This window comes from Acartia tonsa, chromosome 14 (genome assembly GCF_053477335.1).
Source record: "Acartia tonsa isolate MP-2025a chromosome 14, ASM5347733v1, whole genome shotgun sequence".
In the NCBI taxonomy this organism is placed as follows: domain Eukaryota; kingdom Metazoa; phylum Arthropoda; class Copepoda; order Calanoida; family Acartiidae; genus Acartia; species Acartia tonsa.
Genome location: NC_137273.1, coordinates 17,713,514 through 17,729,586, shown reverse-complemented (window position 1 = coordinate 17,729,586; position 16,073 = coordinate 17,713,514). Strand labels below are relative to the sequence as shown.

At 33.2% G+C, this 16,073-nt stretch overlaps 1 long non-coding RNA gene across 1 annotated transcript; it reads right to left on the bottom strand.

Moving 5' to 3' along the window:
* Nucleotides 1-9,583: 9,583 nt before the first annotated feature.
* LOC145306059 (uncharacterized) lies at nt 9,584-12,416 on the bottom strand. The gene is made up of 2 exons (XR_013874878.1): nt 11,456-12,416; nt 9,584-10,838 (listed from the first exon to the last, which is right to left on the bottom strand). It is a non-coding gene; the product is annotated as an uncharacterized LOC145306059 (long non-coding RNA).
* Nucleotides 12,417-16,073: the final 3,657 nt, after the last annotated feature.

Below are 16,073 nucleotides of genomic sequence, written 5' to 3'. Positions count from 1 at the left end.
CCCCCCCCCACCACCACCCCCTCCCTTCTTTTATTTTTAACATTTTAATTTTGTTATTTTATTCCGCAGGGCTCTTTTTACACTTACCAACCCACCCTAAAAAACCATCAAATGAGAGTTTTTGTGAACTTTAATCAAAGAAATATCTTTTTTTTTTGTTTTGTCTCTTATTTTTACTTCTGGCCCAAACATTTCGGTATTTAAATTCTCTAATAATCCCAAAAGAATATTATAATAAATTAAAATTTTATGTTTTTTTTATGTTTAAAAATATTTCAATTTTTCTATATTTCCACAAATACAATTAATATAAACTATCAAGGATGACAACATACTTAAGTATCATAAATCAAGAAACAATTCGACACCTTTCACATGTTTTAATTTTCATATGTTTACTCATACCTGTCAGTACAACGGACAAAGTAAATTATATACTGTTGGCTCAATAGAACAGCTGTCTATCACAACTAGGAACAGAGAAAATCAAGCTTCAACAAACAAAAAATGTAGAAGAGCACGCATACAGACTGTAGGATTATAGAGTAGCTTTGCTACTAAAAAATGCCATTATATTTTTTGAGCCTAAAGATGATGGAAAAATTTTTTAATTCGCTAGTAGACAATAAAAAAATAAGGACTTCTTGTTAAGTGTCGTGCAATCAAAAGGTTGGTTTTCCATTGATTTGATTCTATCGGGGATTCTAAGGGAGAAGACAATGGATGATAAATTGGTGCACATACCCATGAAAAAATATGATATCTCTTCAGTAGATTAAAGTTATTGGTTGAAAAGTTTGGACACTGATAGTTTGAACCAACTAATCAATATTTGATAAAAGTACCCAAAGTTATTTTACATTTCATCTTTTTTTCACCGGCACGGCACCAAACTTTTAAAACAAAATTTGGGTATAGTCCCTTTCATGGCAACGCACCTTAAGGGGCGATTCTTCGTATTTTTCACAGTAGCTTTTCTCCTATTTCTAGTCCCTGCGAGGGGCTCTGAACCTGTGGGGCCAATTGCCTAACCCTGTGGGGCAATCACCTATCCCAATATAACCTAACCTAACCTAAATTAGCCTATAAAAAGCCATTTTAAAAATACGAAGAATCGTCCCTTAAGGGGCGGTCCCACGAAAGGGACTATTCCCCCAATTTTTTTTTACAGATAGTTTTATGTTGTTTGTTTATCATCATTGGGAATGTATGTCTATTAATCTTATGTCTTATCCCTTTAGATCCCTGACTTCTGGCGATTTGAGTAATTTTACTTTGTATTTCATTTGTAAATATCCATCACTAATATATTCCAGTATGGTTTCCAAACCGATTAATATCCGCTGGATCAGAACCGGTTTTCAGCAATACTGCAAAGATCGTATTACAGACGATTTTCCTCTAATATTAAGATAAAAATTCGAAGGCCGAGCTAACAAAAATGCTTTTAGTCTTTAATTCTTTTATTTTGATATCCGAGTAAAGATGTCTATAATACGGTGCGATAAATAACTATTAAATTTTTAATAAATTATTATTCAAAGCAAAGCTAAACTACAAGTCTCTTGCATAGGTTGGTTTGTCTGAGAGGCCTTCCTTGATCCTCCATGATTAGTGGAGGGGTTGGGTTAAAGTCAAAGGGAGGCGAGTTTGGGGTATATTTATATTAGCCAGCTAGGTGAAGCATTTTATCCGTGTATGCGAAAATTTCTTCCAGTGTTCACGTGTTCTAAATCCATTAGAAAAAGTTAAACAACTTAAAATTGATAAAGGGAAAAGTAGTTTTCGGGTAAAATCCGTAAAGGTTGTGTGTTTCAAGTTAAAAACAGTAGTAGAACGATAAAAATGTATGTTAACTTTTAAAAAATATGTTATCTATAGTTCTTTTCAATAAGTAAACACATATTTAGTGAATATTATCATTCTATTACTATTCTTAAGCCTTAAAACACACACCTTTACGGATTTTACCCGCGACCTTCTTTTCCCTTTGTTGGAGTTTAAACTATGTGTTAAAAAATGTTTGCTATTATATTGGACGTAATTGTTCTTGTTTTTTGTTATTATTTTTGTTAAGTTTTTGTTATTTTGTTTAAATAATTTGAAAATAAATTTAATTTTATATTTTGCAAATTTTCTTTTTTTGATTATTTTAAATTCAAATTTAAAAGTAACAGGATGTCTAATTGTCTACCTAGGTGTTTGTAGCGAAGTATCTCAATAACTGCTGAACAGGCATAGTTCTTCTATACAATGAAGCTTTCTTTCGGTCCAGGGAAGGTTTATGAAATAGTGTCGTACCACCCCTCTCCCTGCCCCTCCCCCAAAAAAAAAAAAATTTTTGTACCTTTTCTAGTTATAAAAGTGAAATATAAATTGGAGAATCAACTTTCTCCCCACCTTCTATTATGTGCAATATTGTTCAAATACACTACGAGGTTTAGTGCTAGGTGAATTAAATATCCTCAAAGAAGATGACCAAAAGCCCAGTTTAAATAGTTTAGCAACATCCATGCCACATTACCTCGTCAATCACTACATACGGGCGGAGATGCTGTCCATGACATTTAAACGCCATGGTCCAACAACCCAGGATAACCAAGGGGAGCCTAATTTCTCCTTTTCTGTCCAAACACCCAGGGTATTAGGTTAAGTAACACCCATCAGACAACCAACTCTTTGTATGAGAAGTCCTAACTGTGCATGGTAATAAGCTGCGCCTGTTTTGGACCAAGGCACCACCCTACTATCACTATTAATGTTGCACACCGGACATAGTAGCAGTAGGAACCATTTTTAACGTCTTTAATTATGATGCAGTGTTGAGCCAAGATTCGAACCTTTCACCTCATCGACAATAAGCTAGATGTACAATGAATCTTTTGAAAGATTTTCAATGCTCATGTTAGAAACTTTAAAATTAAACTATGTAGCCTAGAAACAAAATTATAAGCTTATTTTTGTCATAAATTTAGGTTGCCAGTAACTGATTATATTTCAAAAATAAATATACCCATTTTTTGGTCAAAATCATTATAAAACAAAATAAGTTTAACTTACGTCGTAACGAGAGTACTGTAGAATTTCCAGCCAATCATAGGGCTGAATCAGTTCAACGACTAATCACAGCTCAGCTAATATTATAGTTTCATTTATTTCCGCTATGATTTTACGCTTACAAGTGCAAATTAAACTGATTTTTTTCAGAGATTTTTACTATGTAAAGTGGTGTTTTTATTGTAAAAAAGAAATCAGTTACCAGCAACCGAAGTTTCTGACAAAGATAAGGTTATAATTTTGTGCATAGGCGAGGTAATTTGATATTGTAATTTCTTTTATAAGCAATGGAAATCTTTTTAAAAAAATTATTTTTACTATTTTACACATGTTTATACGAGAAAAAAATTGTTTTGGTTGTTGATAAGTCCAGCTTCCTCTAATTGTTGTCCTTCTCATACATCTCTTACATCTATTGGACAAAATATACTGGATATTGAAACTATCCGGTTACTGGATATTTAACGTTTGCCGGATATCTGGCCCAACCCTAGTGACAACTATATTTTGTCCACTAGATGTAAGAAAAGGACAACAATTAGAGGAAGCTGGACTTATTAACAACCAAAACAATTTTTTTCTTGTATAAACATGGGTGAAAATATTAACAATAAAAATCTAAATTTGATGTATCAAATTTTACAATAGAATCTCCAAAAGTAACAGTTACAAAGTGACATAGAAATTTAAAACCAATAAAAATTACTTCATTTTAGGTTTATCCTTTTTATACATTTTAAAGTTAATTATTTGCAAAATATGCAAAATACTGAGTTGGATTCTTAAAAAAATTTTGCCTCATAAAAAATTCTTCATCTCACTAAAATTAGTGAGACTCGTAGAGGGGATAATTTTGCCTTGCTATTATAGTGAGCCATATAGGGTTTTCAAGAATTCACCTTTGTTTTCTGACGTACCTTTCCTATTTCTGTAATTATATTTCTCGAATTCATTCGAATCCGGTGGATAGAAACCGGTTCTCATCCATACGAAAAAACTATGTCTAGCATCGTATTATATCCAGCTTTCTACGAATATAAAAATGTACATGCATAAGATTAAAACAAGTTTTTTAGCCCCGAGGTGCCAAAGGAAAGCTGTTTATAATACGATGAAAGAAATAACTATTCTCGTATTCATTCATATACGGTGGATAGGAACCTGTTCTCATCCATACGAAAAAAGTATATCTAGCATTGTATTATATCCACAGATGTTCGTTGTCGGGGGTACTTTAATTTTCTAAATTTCAAAAAACTATTTTAGGTTAGGTTAGGTTAGGTTATAGGCTAGGGAGCCAAGCGCTGCGGCCACATATGTTCATTGAATATTCACGGCGAATATTTTGGTAAACTTCCTGACTAAAGAGCGTTAGTTAACTGTAATGACATAACTGTGCAATTTATATATATATTCGGTATGTGTCCCATTTAAGTGCGTGAGAGCGAGCACTCGTTCTCCAATTCTAACTTATGAGGGTGCCAGAATAAGAGTGGCTGTTATTGGTTGGATTTCATTAGCGAATAACAGAGCAGAATGTTCGACAGGAAGGGAGGGAGGGGTGGGAGGTAGGGTATATAAACGCGTAGTGACAGTTTGTAATGTTAGTCTACCTCTGACTGGCTTGTAGTGCGGAACTGAGTTTCTTAACTGGTTGCCATGGTAGACTAATGAGGCAAGGCTCATGTCTCGCTCTCTATATACCCTCCCTCCCTCCCACCCCTCCCTTCCTTCCTGTCCAACCTAATAATAGTTTACTTAAATTATTATTTTGTTGTCGGGGGGGGGGGGGGGGGGGTGGTACTCAAAATTTCGAAATCGCTAAAAATAATACTAAGAGGAAAATATTCACAAATCAAATTGGTAAAGAAGTCCAAATTACCTTTGTAAAACTACAATTATTAAGGGTTGATTGACTCCTGCTCCTCAAAAAAATTCAACACAACGACTACCCTCTCCCCCTCTACCTATACCCACAACTGTGACACGCCATGTAACACATCCGCTCGACATAATAGGTGAAAGGTTCGAATCTTGGTCTGACAGATGTTAAAAAGGGATCCTACTACTGCTATGTCAGGTGCGCGACATAAATAGTAAGAGTAGGGGGAATGCCTTGGCCCATAAATAGGCGAAACTCATTACTATGCCCAATTAGGACTTCAGGGTGGGACATACAAGACCGGACAAATTCTAACTTCTAAACAAATGAACATAAAACCGTCAATTTTAAATATTTTATTGAATTTTAAAAACTGGCAAGCAAAATAGGTATATGACTATTAGATTATTCAATAAAATCGCCGCCAGCCTTAATCACCGCCTCTACCCGCCTTCTCAACCACCGGCAGGTCCAGGTCAAAATGTACCTGTCCAAGCTGGCGTAGTTCTTCTTGATAGTGGCAATGAGGGAGGTCTTTGTGGTATGGGCACGTCTATTGGTGCATGCATCAAAGTAGCCCCAGGCCCAAAAGTCCATTGAATTAAGATCGGGCTGCTGGGAGGCCACATTTCCTTAGAAACGTGAGTAACCGTAGGATCCAAATTCACCCAACTTTCAAGCTACCCTTATACACGGCGGCTCTTATTTGGACCACAGTTGAACTAGAACGACGTTCTTTACCTTTTTGAAAATGGCATGAAGTTCCAGCTAGGGTTGTCAGCGCAACCCTTAGTCTAAAATGAGTTTTAAAGTTCAGTATGGGTCCCTGAAGTCAAGAACCGAGAAATTTGCACGAATTTTCACGGTTTTGTGCCTTTGGTTTAGTTACATATAGCTTATAGCGCCTCTATTATTTTACCAAGGATAACAACATCCATAAAAGCGAAACTCAACAAATCAATTAATTGTTAATTGTACTGCTTCTTAAAGTTAAGATTGGGATTTCAAAATTTCTGTATTTTGTACATTTTATGAGATACAAAATATTGAAAACTATTAATTACTAAGTAAATTTGCGATAACTTTTATTTAATAGATTCTTCCAATTTATAACATTTACAAAAGGGCCTGCTTTATTGCTTCAAGATCCATGACAGATCTATATAGGAAATAAATGTCTATAAATAAGCTCAAATTTTCTAAAGGATGATCGATTAAAACTCATAGTGCTCCCATAATCCATAATAAACTCTCATTGCCCAGAACGATAAGACCCATTATTTACTTTATTAAAAATAAATTCATTTTTTTCATTTCATGTTGCTATTTACAATATATTAATGTATTTAATTTCTAATCATAAAAAAGAAAATCAAAATTTGTAATATAGTAAATTTAAGAAAACTCTGTTTTAAAAGAATTCTATTGTGGCGACACTTCCTGTGTGTTCAAATATTGAAACTAAAATTCTAATCATATTAACCCTTTGATGATGGTAAACTGAAAAAAATATATTTGAAGAAATCTTAAAATCATTTCAATTATTAAATATTCACTACTTTCTTTTAGATAGTAATGGCGGGGGCGGAAAATTGATTTATTGAGAAATAGATAAATAGATATATACTTATAGAACACTAGCCAATAGCGAGAGAGTTATATCGAGCCAACTCTAGTTGTTAATATACTCATAGAGAGAGGGAGAGAGAGGGTCAATGGTCTACACAAGTCCCCATACTTTTTCAATAACATTTCTTATTCGTGGGCTAAACAACTTTTGAAAACTTTTAATGGATCATAATTGGTTGGTTTTGTAAGTTAAGTGTTTAAACGTATGGACCACATATTGCAATCTACAGAAGGGGTAATTTTGTGTATTAACATGTACATCAATTTATCAGCCATTGTCTTATTCCTTTAGATCCGTGAGTGTAAGTCTTGTTATTTAATACTTATATTTGCGATTACTTTTATTTAATGAAATCTTCCAATTTTTAACATATACAAAACGGCCTGCTGTATTGCATCAAGATCCATGACAGATCTATATAGGAAATAAATGTCTATAAATGAGCTCAAGTTTTCCAAAGGACAGATGTTAAAAACTCCTACTGGTTCAATAATCAATAATAAACTCTCAATGACCAGAATGATAAGACCCATTATTTTACTCTATGAAGAATAAATTAAATTTTTTATTTCATGTTGCTATTCAAATTATATTGAAGTATTAAATTTCTATTCATAAAATAGAAAATTTAAGTTTATAATGTTGTAAATCAAGGAAAACTAAGTTTTAATGTAATATGATACTAGCGACGCGCCCGAATGTGTTCAGATATTAAACTAAAATTTAACATTTAGCTAAATAGTTTAACCCTTTCAGGACGATAATTTAAAAATATTTTAAAGAAAGAGAGACAAAATTATAAATACTGTTTTAAATAAAAAAAATGAAATTAAAATAAAGACGGAAGAAAAAGGAAGTGAGAGAGAGGGAAATTAAATCTTTAAAAAATGATGAATAAACGAAACTATAAAAGTCGTAGTAATCTTTAAGAGTAACTTGATTTGTAGTACGGTTCGGAGAGAGAGAGGGGGATAGGTCAATGGAAGAAATAAGATTAATAGTCGGGGATAGGTCAATGGAAGAAATAAGATTAATAGTCGGGGATAGGTCAATGGAAGAAATAAGATTAATAGTCGGGGATAGGTCAATGGAAGAAAAAAAGTTAATAGTCGGGGATAGGTCAATGGAAGAAATAAGATTAATAGTCGGGGATAGGTCAATGGTAGAAAAAGAGTTAATAGTCGGGGATAGGTCAATGGAAGAAATAAGATTAATAATCGGGGATATGTCAATGGAAGAAATAAGATTAATAGTCGGGGATAGCTCAATGGAAGAAAAGAAAATTAATAGTCGGGGATAGGCCAAGGGAAGAAAAAAGTTTAATAGTTTAGGATAGGTCAATGGAAGAAAAAAAGGTTAATATTCAGGGATAGCTCAATGGAAGAAAAAAAGTTTAATAGTTGGGGATAGCTCAATGGAAGAAAAAAAGTTTAATAGTTGGGGATAGCTCAATGGAAGAAAAAAAGGTTAATATTCAGGGATAGCACAATGGAAGAAAAAAAGGTTAATAGTCGGGGATAGCTCAATGGAAGAAAAAAAGGTTAATAGTCGGGGATAGGTCAATGGAAGAAAAAAGGTTAATAGTCGGGAATAGGTCAATGGAAAAAAAAGGTTAATAGTCGGGGATAGGTCAATGGAAGAATAGGGTTAATATTCAGAAGTGAGATAACGTAGAATATAATTTTTTAGGTGGTGCCTGCACCACCGATTCACTAGTCTTTATAATGAGTAAATATTATTCTTAAATTCTTGTGATGTTATCTTTTATTTATACAAAGAATGAAAGAGATTACTAAATTATTTTTTTCTTTCTTATTCACTGGCTTAACAACCTTGCGGACATTCATTTAATTTTATTGGTTTATTTTGTAACTTGATTGTCCAAACGTTTTAACCACTAGTTTTAATCTACAGAAATTGTAATTTGGATCATTGGGGAATCAATTTATCGGCCATTGGCCTATTCCTTTAAATCCCTGAGCTGAATACTGTCATTGTTCTCAGGGAGGAAGGGAGGGGACAATGGGCAATTAATTCAATTTTATAGTTGTGACACTTTATGGTTGAAAAACCAGATAATTCCAGATAAAACGAGTATTTCTGATAGTGAAACTTTTATTGGAAATTTATTCATTTTTTAATTAATTTTAATTCAAAATGCACCATCCCCCAAATTCTACTTTAATAAAAGCCTCTGATTATCAAGATAAAGAACTTGGTAGCAATTCATTTACCTAAGAATTTTATTTTTAGAATTTAGCGTAGAAAAATAGCATAAAACCATCTTAAGATTTTAATGATAAAAACAGTCTAAAAGGATTTCAGGACCTTTATGCATCTTCCCTAAAATGTAGAACTTAATCGGATCGGTAACCAAATTCTTAAGCTATATATAAACAAAACTTACTACTTTTTATTGGATATTAGCGCAGCTTACTACAGTTAGGGAGTTGAATCCATTTTTATAGAAGCAGAAATATAATCTATGATTATGGTTTGGACCCTCTAAAACTGTAATCTACCTTTCCACTTTCCCCTCTCTTGGTGAAGATATCTTCAACGCCGATACGATTTTTGAAATGTAAGATTCTACTTTTCCCTCTCTTGGTGAAGATAACTTCAATGCTGATACGATTTTTGAAATGTAAGATTCCACTTTCCCCTCTCTTGGTGAAGATATCTTCAACGCCGATACGATTTTTGAAATTCAAGATTCCACTTTTGCGTCTCTTGGTAAAGATATCTTCAACAAGAGAGACAAAAGTGGAATCTTATATTTCAAAAATCATATCGGCGTTGAAGATATCTTCACCAAGAGAGGGGAAAGTGGAAGGGTAGATTACAGTTTTAGAGGGTCCAAACCATTCATAGATTATATTTCTGCTTCTATAAAAATGGATTCAACTCCCTAACTGTACTATATGTGTATGAGCATGTTATAAATGGACGTACGGATTTTCTAGTGACAATTGAGTTTTTATGGTTTCTAAATCGTAATAAATAATAAACAAGAATCAGTTAAAACAATTGTATTAAAAATTATTAAAATAACAACAAATTCTACTTAAATAATATAGATATGTATATATCAACAACAACAACAACAACATGTATATATCATATCACAATAGAATTGTTAGGTAAATATAAAACAATTGAATCAAAAATGATTTATGGGTATAGTCCCATTCGTGGCAACACCCCTTAAGGGGCGATTCGTCGTATTTTCAAAATTGTTTGGGGCTGGAAATAGGAGAAAAGCTACTGTGAAAATACAAAGAAACTCCCCTTAAGGGGTGTTGTCACGAAAGGGGCTACCCTGATTTAATTACAACAAAATAATAAATAAAAATAAAATCAATTAGATTAACTTTTTAAAATCTAAAAAAATTGTCAGTTTAAGACGTACCAACACAGTTACACACACTAGGTATAAACAAAATAACTTGATTAATATTTGTTTATGAACAAAATAGGTTGCAGAATAGAATGTCTCAAGGATATTTTTTGTTTTGTATTTAGATTTATGGTTCTAATTCTTAATTATATTTGGTCTAGTTACAAAAAATTTACTTTTTATTGATAAAGTCTTAATAAAACATATTTTGGAAAGTATCAGATAAAACAAATTGATAAAAGTAAAATAAACTTCTAAATGACCCCCTTTTAAATAAAATTAAACAAGGATGACAACATCCATAAAAGCAAAGCTCTGAAATGGAAGGACAAACGAATATCAACACTTGTAGATTGTCAGAACTGAATTAGCAGAATATGCTTCAGTACAAACAATATTGTAAGTAAATTTGTTGCAAAACTGCATAAATAGATAATACTGTTTAAGGACATACTTAAATTTTTAGGACTTGTTTATATAGATGCTTTGCTTATAACATTGTACCTTATTGTAATAGGAATCAGTTTTCAAAAAATCTGAAGAATTGGATAATTTGTTATCAAAAAAGTTAAAAATCGACATGTTTCAAATGGATGTACGGACATTCTGGTATTGATTATAGGGTTGCTACGCTTTCTAAATTGTACCAAACTATTACAGGAATCATCATGCAAAGTTAACTCTCTGTGACTGAGGTACGGACGGAAATTAAATCGCTTTAAAAAAAATAAAATTATGTAAATGTCAAACTACGGACCACCCCTACACGCTGCAGATACCCTCCGTGATGTAACTTAAATTCTTTCTTGCACGTTCGCACCATATCAATAACATCTTCTTTCAGGAAAGTTAATTTTCTCTTTGTTAGTCATCTGAAATAAATATTTTTTTTAGTATTTATAGGCTTAACTGAAAGGCAAAAATATTAATTCGGCACTAATATAAATACCAATGAAATTATTACCTACTGCTACCTAGTTAAAAAACCATAACTGGAAATTACTTTTGGATATAGTCCCTTTCGTAACATCGCACTATATGGGGCGATTCTTCGTATTTTTCACAGTAGCTTTTTTCCTATTTATAGCCCCTGAGGGAGGCTCTAACCCAACGGGCCATTACCTAACCCTGTGGGGCAATTATCTAACCCAATAAAACCTAACCTAACCTAGCCTAACCTAAAATAACATATAAAAAGCCATTTTAAAAATATGAAGAATAGCCCCATATGGGGCGATGTTACGTATGGGACTATTCACTATTCCCTTACTTTTCTCAAAATTAGGTACCTAATAAGAATGAAATGATAACCGAAAAGCAATCTTCTAATTGTTAATAATTAGTGGCAAAGGTACAGTAAGATTAAAAATGTCAATCTGTATGTCTTTCCCTTCCTAACATTCCATTAATTACAACATATTTTCTTAATATTTAAATTTCTATGCTTTGGTAGTTGTCAACTTTGTTTTGATAAAAAATGTATATATACGGTAACCATTTTGTTGTTCTCCTGGAAACCTAGGCAGTATCACATTTTCTGCTTGTTTGCATTTTATACAAGATTTCATCTGAAAAATATTAAAGATTCTTATAGAGTTGCTTCGTTTTCCAAGTCATACCTAATTGTTATAGAAATCATCATGTAAAGTTTTAAATCGATAGGACAATTCTAATCTGTTTAATTTAACAAAATGAGCTAACCGTAATGGACAGACGTACGGACAGACCAACCCTTAAATTATAAAAAGCTTGGCTTTTAAAATTTTTATAAAATCATCACTAGACTAAATTTTATCTTGTAATGTAATGCCCTCTAAAATGGAGAACTATATCAACATACAAAAAACGTATTACTATATATAAAAGGATACAAATATTATATTATATCTTGTCAATAAAACATTTGAAAAAGGAAACCAAAAATCGCCACGTGTCACTAAATTTTTATTTAGAAATGTGTGTGCATATTGAGATGCTTGTTTGTGTATGTATTTCTTTCTAATATTGCCATACACTGAGCTATAATCAACAGCAGAAAATATATTCTATTAGCGTAGCTACTTTATAACTCATTTATTTTAAATTTGATTAATGAAAGATATCTAAAAGCAATTTAATTATTAATTTTAAAAAAAATAAATACAATAATTTCTATAATCATAACTGCAAACAAATATTCCATAATTATTTTTTTATTATGATTTTAAAACAATTAAAGTAAAAATTTTCTGTCTGTTTGTTTATTGTTTACATTTTTATTATTGCGCTAGTTTTTATAAGAATGCCCCGTCATGTTGCATGATTTCTCGTGACGTCATTCATATTTTAGTCCCCAAAGTCAGTCAGAAACTGCTAAATTCATGCACATTCCCTTTAAGCCAGTCCCCAAAGTCTGAGACTCCTAAAATATGAATATTCGATCCATTGTCCCCTCCCTTCCTCCCTGCATTGTTCTACGCGAATTCAGGGATCTAAAGGTCGAGACAATGGCCGATAAATTGATGTACATCACCCTATAATGATACACAAAATTATCCCTTTCTGTATAATGCAATTTGTGGTTGAAACATTTGAATACTTAACCTAATGACTAAACCAATCAAATTCAACAAAGTCCCCAAAGATGTTAAGCAAATGAATAATGAATAAGAATAGTTATTTCTTTCATCGTATTATAAACGGCTTTCCGCGGATATAGAATGTACAATTATAAGATTAAAACCAGTTTTTTAGCCCAGAGGTGCCGTTGTAAGGTTTTAAGATATTTTTCTGCACTTTAATGTCCCTTCTAATATCCCTAGATACTAGGGATGCAGCCGCTAGTATAATATAAAACACCAGTTTATGAAGAATATTTTTTTGCGGGTATAGTCCCTTTCGTGGCAACGCCCCTTAAGGAGTGATTATTCGTATTTTCACAGTAGCTTTACTCGCTGGGGACTCTAACCTTGAGGGGCCAAATGCCTACCCCTGCGGGGCAATCACCTAACCAAATATAACCTAACCTAACCTAAAATAACCTATTAAAAGCAATTTTAAAAATACAACGAATCGCCACTTAAGGTGCGTTGCCACGAAAGGGACTATATCCTATTTTGATACTTTAATATGTAGTAATTTGGCCGATAGACGTCCAGGGGGGGGGGGGTAATGGGGCGATTACCCCCCTAAACGATTTTGGGAGTGCCGTAGGCACCCCCAAAATTTTTTTCATTTCCCTCCCCCCCCCCCCATTTAAAATTTACTCCTACCCAGGGCACCCCCAACCATTTAGGCGGTGGTATTTACTTCCCCCAAACAATTTTGGGGGGGTAAATACCCCCCCCAAAATAAAAAATCTCTAATAAAAAAAAATTTTGCGCGCTTTGCGCGCATTTTTAATACTATGTATTTAATAAATTTTAAATTACCCCCCCCAAAAAATTGAAAACGGGGGGGGTCTTCTTTTCCCACTCCCTCCTTAGGTGCCCCTAGAAGCTTCTAGGGGGCGTAGCCGCTAGTTCAATTGTAGTATTATTAGGGTTGGGCCGGATACTTTTTTGGCTGGATACCGAATATCCGGTTCCGGCCGGATATCTGGTTAACGTTCGATATCCGGCAAATTACCGGATATCCGGCGTCAAAAATCAGGCAGATATCATGTAACCGGATAGTTTAAATATCCGGTATCCGGCTGGATATTGAAAATGACCGGATATCCGGCCGTATAACCGGCCAAACCGGATATCCAGCCCAACCCTAGTTTTAATATTTGTAGACAGGGTGATGTAAACTACAAAACAATTTTAGTTTTTATTTTCTGTAATAATTCACCCCCAAAATTACACCATATCCTTCTTGTTATATAAAAATACTAGCGGCTTCGCCCCTAGCCTCTAGGGGCTTTGCCTCAATAGGTGACGAAATTCGTAAAAGGACCAAGGAAATATTCAGCAAAAAAAAATGTGGGTAGATTTTTTTGTTTTTGGGGGGGTTGGGGGTGTCCCACCCTCCAAGAAAATAGCCTAAAACCACCACAGGACCAGTAGGCATATACTCTGAAGAGTAGAATCCGATCGGTTCATTATTTACGATTAAATCTAAAATACCATTTAAAAATTGCTTTATAGCCCTGAATTTGCTTCTATACCATCGGAATAAAACCAGATTAAAAATGTGATAAGAAAAATAATGGATTTTTTATGATTTTATATTTATTAATTATTTTTTTCTTATTAACTAGGTATAAAAGAATGATATCTTAAAATCATGATAAGTTTGATAAATTTTTAAAAATAAATTTAGCTATTTTTATAATTTCACTGTTTTATGCGGAAAGAAATTTGACCTATATTGGGTCGAGAAAAATTATCTTGCGTGTGTACCACTACTTGCGTGAACTTGAGCATCATGCGTGTGTGTGTATGTGTGTGTTTGCGTGTGTGTGTGTGTGTATGTGTGTGTGACTTCCAGTCTATGGATAGTAAAGTGAAAGCGGTAAAAAATACTGTTGTTGTATCTTTTTAGTTCATATAAAGTCATACATCTTCAAATGTTAAAAACCATCATAAAAATGTGTGAAAACCATTTGTCATTAAAATAATGGATATAATAAGTGACTTTTATTGTCTAGAAAAAGTAATTCATTTAATGTCATTCTATATGTTAAATAACAAGGATGACAATATCTAAAAAAGTTAAGCTTTTTAAAGCAATTTAATATAACATTTATTAGTAAGAAATCTATTGATTTTATTTAATATACAAGAATGACAATATGCACTTAATATTAATCATTTTAGTTGTTTTAAAGAATCAAATTGTAATATTTAAAAGACCTTGCCATCTTAAACTTTTATAATAGTGAAGAGGGCGTCTACCACCCTCCATTCCCCCATTTTTCAAATTTCGGTAGATCTTTTAGTGTTATAATAATAAGTTATATAAAGTAAAACAAGGATGAAAATATTTTTAGCAGTGGGATGTGAAGCATTAGATTGTGTGAAAAATGGGAAGGAATTTTTCCCAATATCTTATTTTATGGGGGTGTTTACACTACATGCCATTTGGTTAGTTCACAACTTCACACGCCGTGTTGTCCTTATCCTGGAAAAGGCGTCATGCACCTGATCCAAGCGTCAAAGAACACCGCGTGACCATGTGACCCAACAGTTTGTGCCCTATGGGTGGGTTGGCGGGGGCAGCCAGGGGGACACGGGGGCGGGGGTCTAGGACAACATATTATGGTATAATACAAAATAATATCATATAATATAATATCCCACAATGCCTTGATACAGTTTAAAATATGTTAAAGATCTTTCTTAGTTAAGATTGCTTTATTAAATAAGGAAGTTCAATTAAATGATGATTTGATTAAATAAGCAAATAAATAAATACCTATACTTAATTCAATTTGTTAAATGTTGGATGAGATTAATATCATGATTGTTATAGAGATGGCGCTTAAGTAGTAGTTTAGAATTAATCACTTGAAAGTTTGAAAGTTGGAAAAATGAAAAACTTGAAAAAAAGTTGAAAAAGAAAATATAGAAAGTGGGTGAAAGTGAAATATGTTAAAGCGCGCTTAACGCGCACAGTGATGTTATACACACACTTTTGCTTCATATAACCGATAACCGATAACATGCCCAAACATGCACAACCACCCACTGTAAACGACTACGATACACGCACATATTATAAAATAGTAGTATAGTAGACTGCGCTTCAGTGGTGTGTTGTGATATATAATCTTCAATGTTTTGTGTTTTTAGTACTTATTAGTGATTTATTAATGTACTAGCGACTACGCCCCTAGCACCTAGGGTTTATACATTTGAAAGGCACAAAAGAAGCCTGAAACCATACCAAACCTTATCTATAATACAAAGTAGAATGATGTCTGTCCGTCCGTCTGTCGGTCTGTCCGTCCCTTAAGATCTCGGTAACCACTGAACCGATCGGATTCTACTCTTCAGGGAATATACCTACTGGTCCTGTGGTGGTTTTAGGCTATTTTCATGGGGGGTGGGACACCCCCAACCCCCCAAAAAATGAAAACAATCCCCCCTCAATTTTTTTTTATTTGTGGGGGCATCTCTAGAGGTAATTATTTTTTTTCTTTA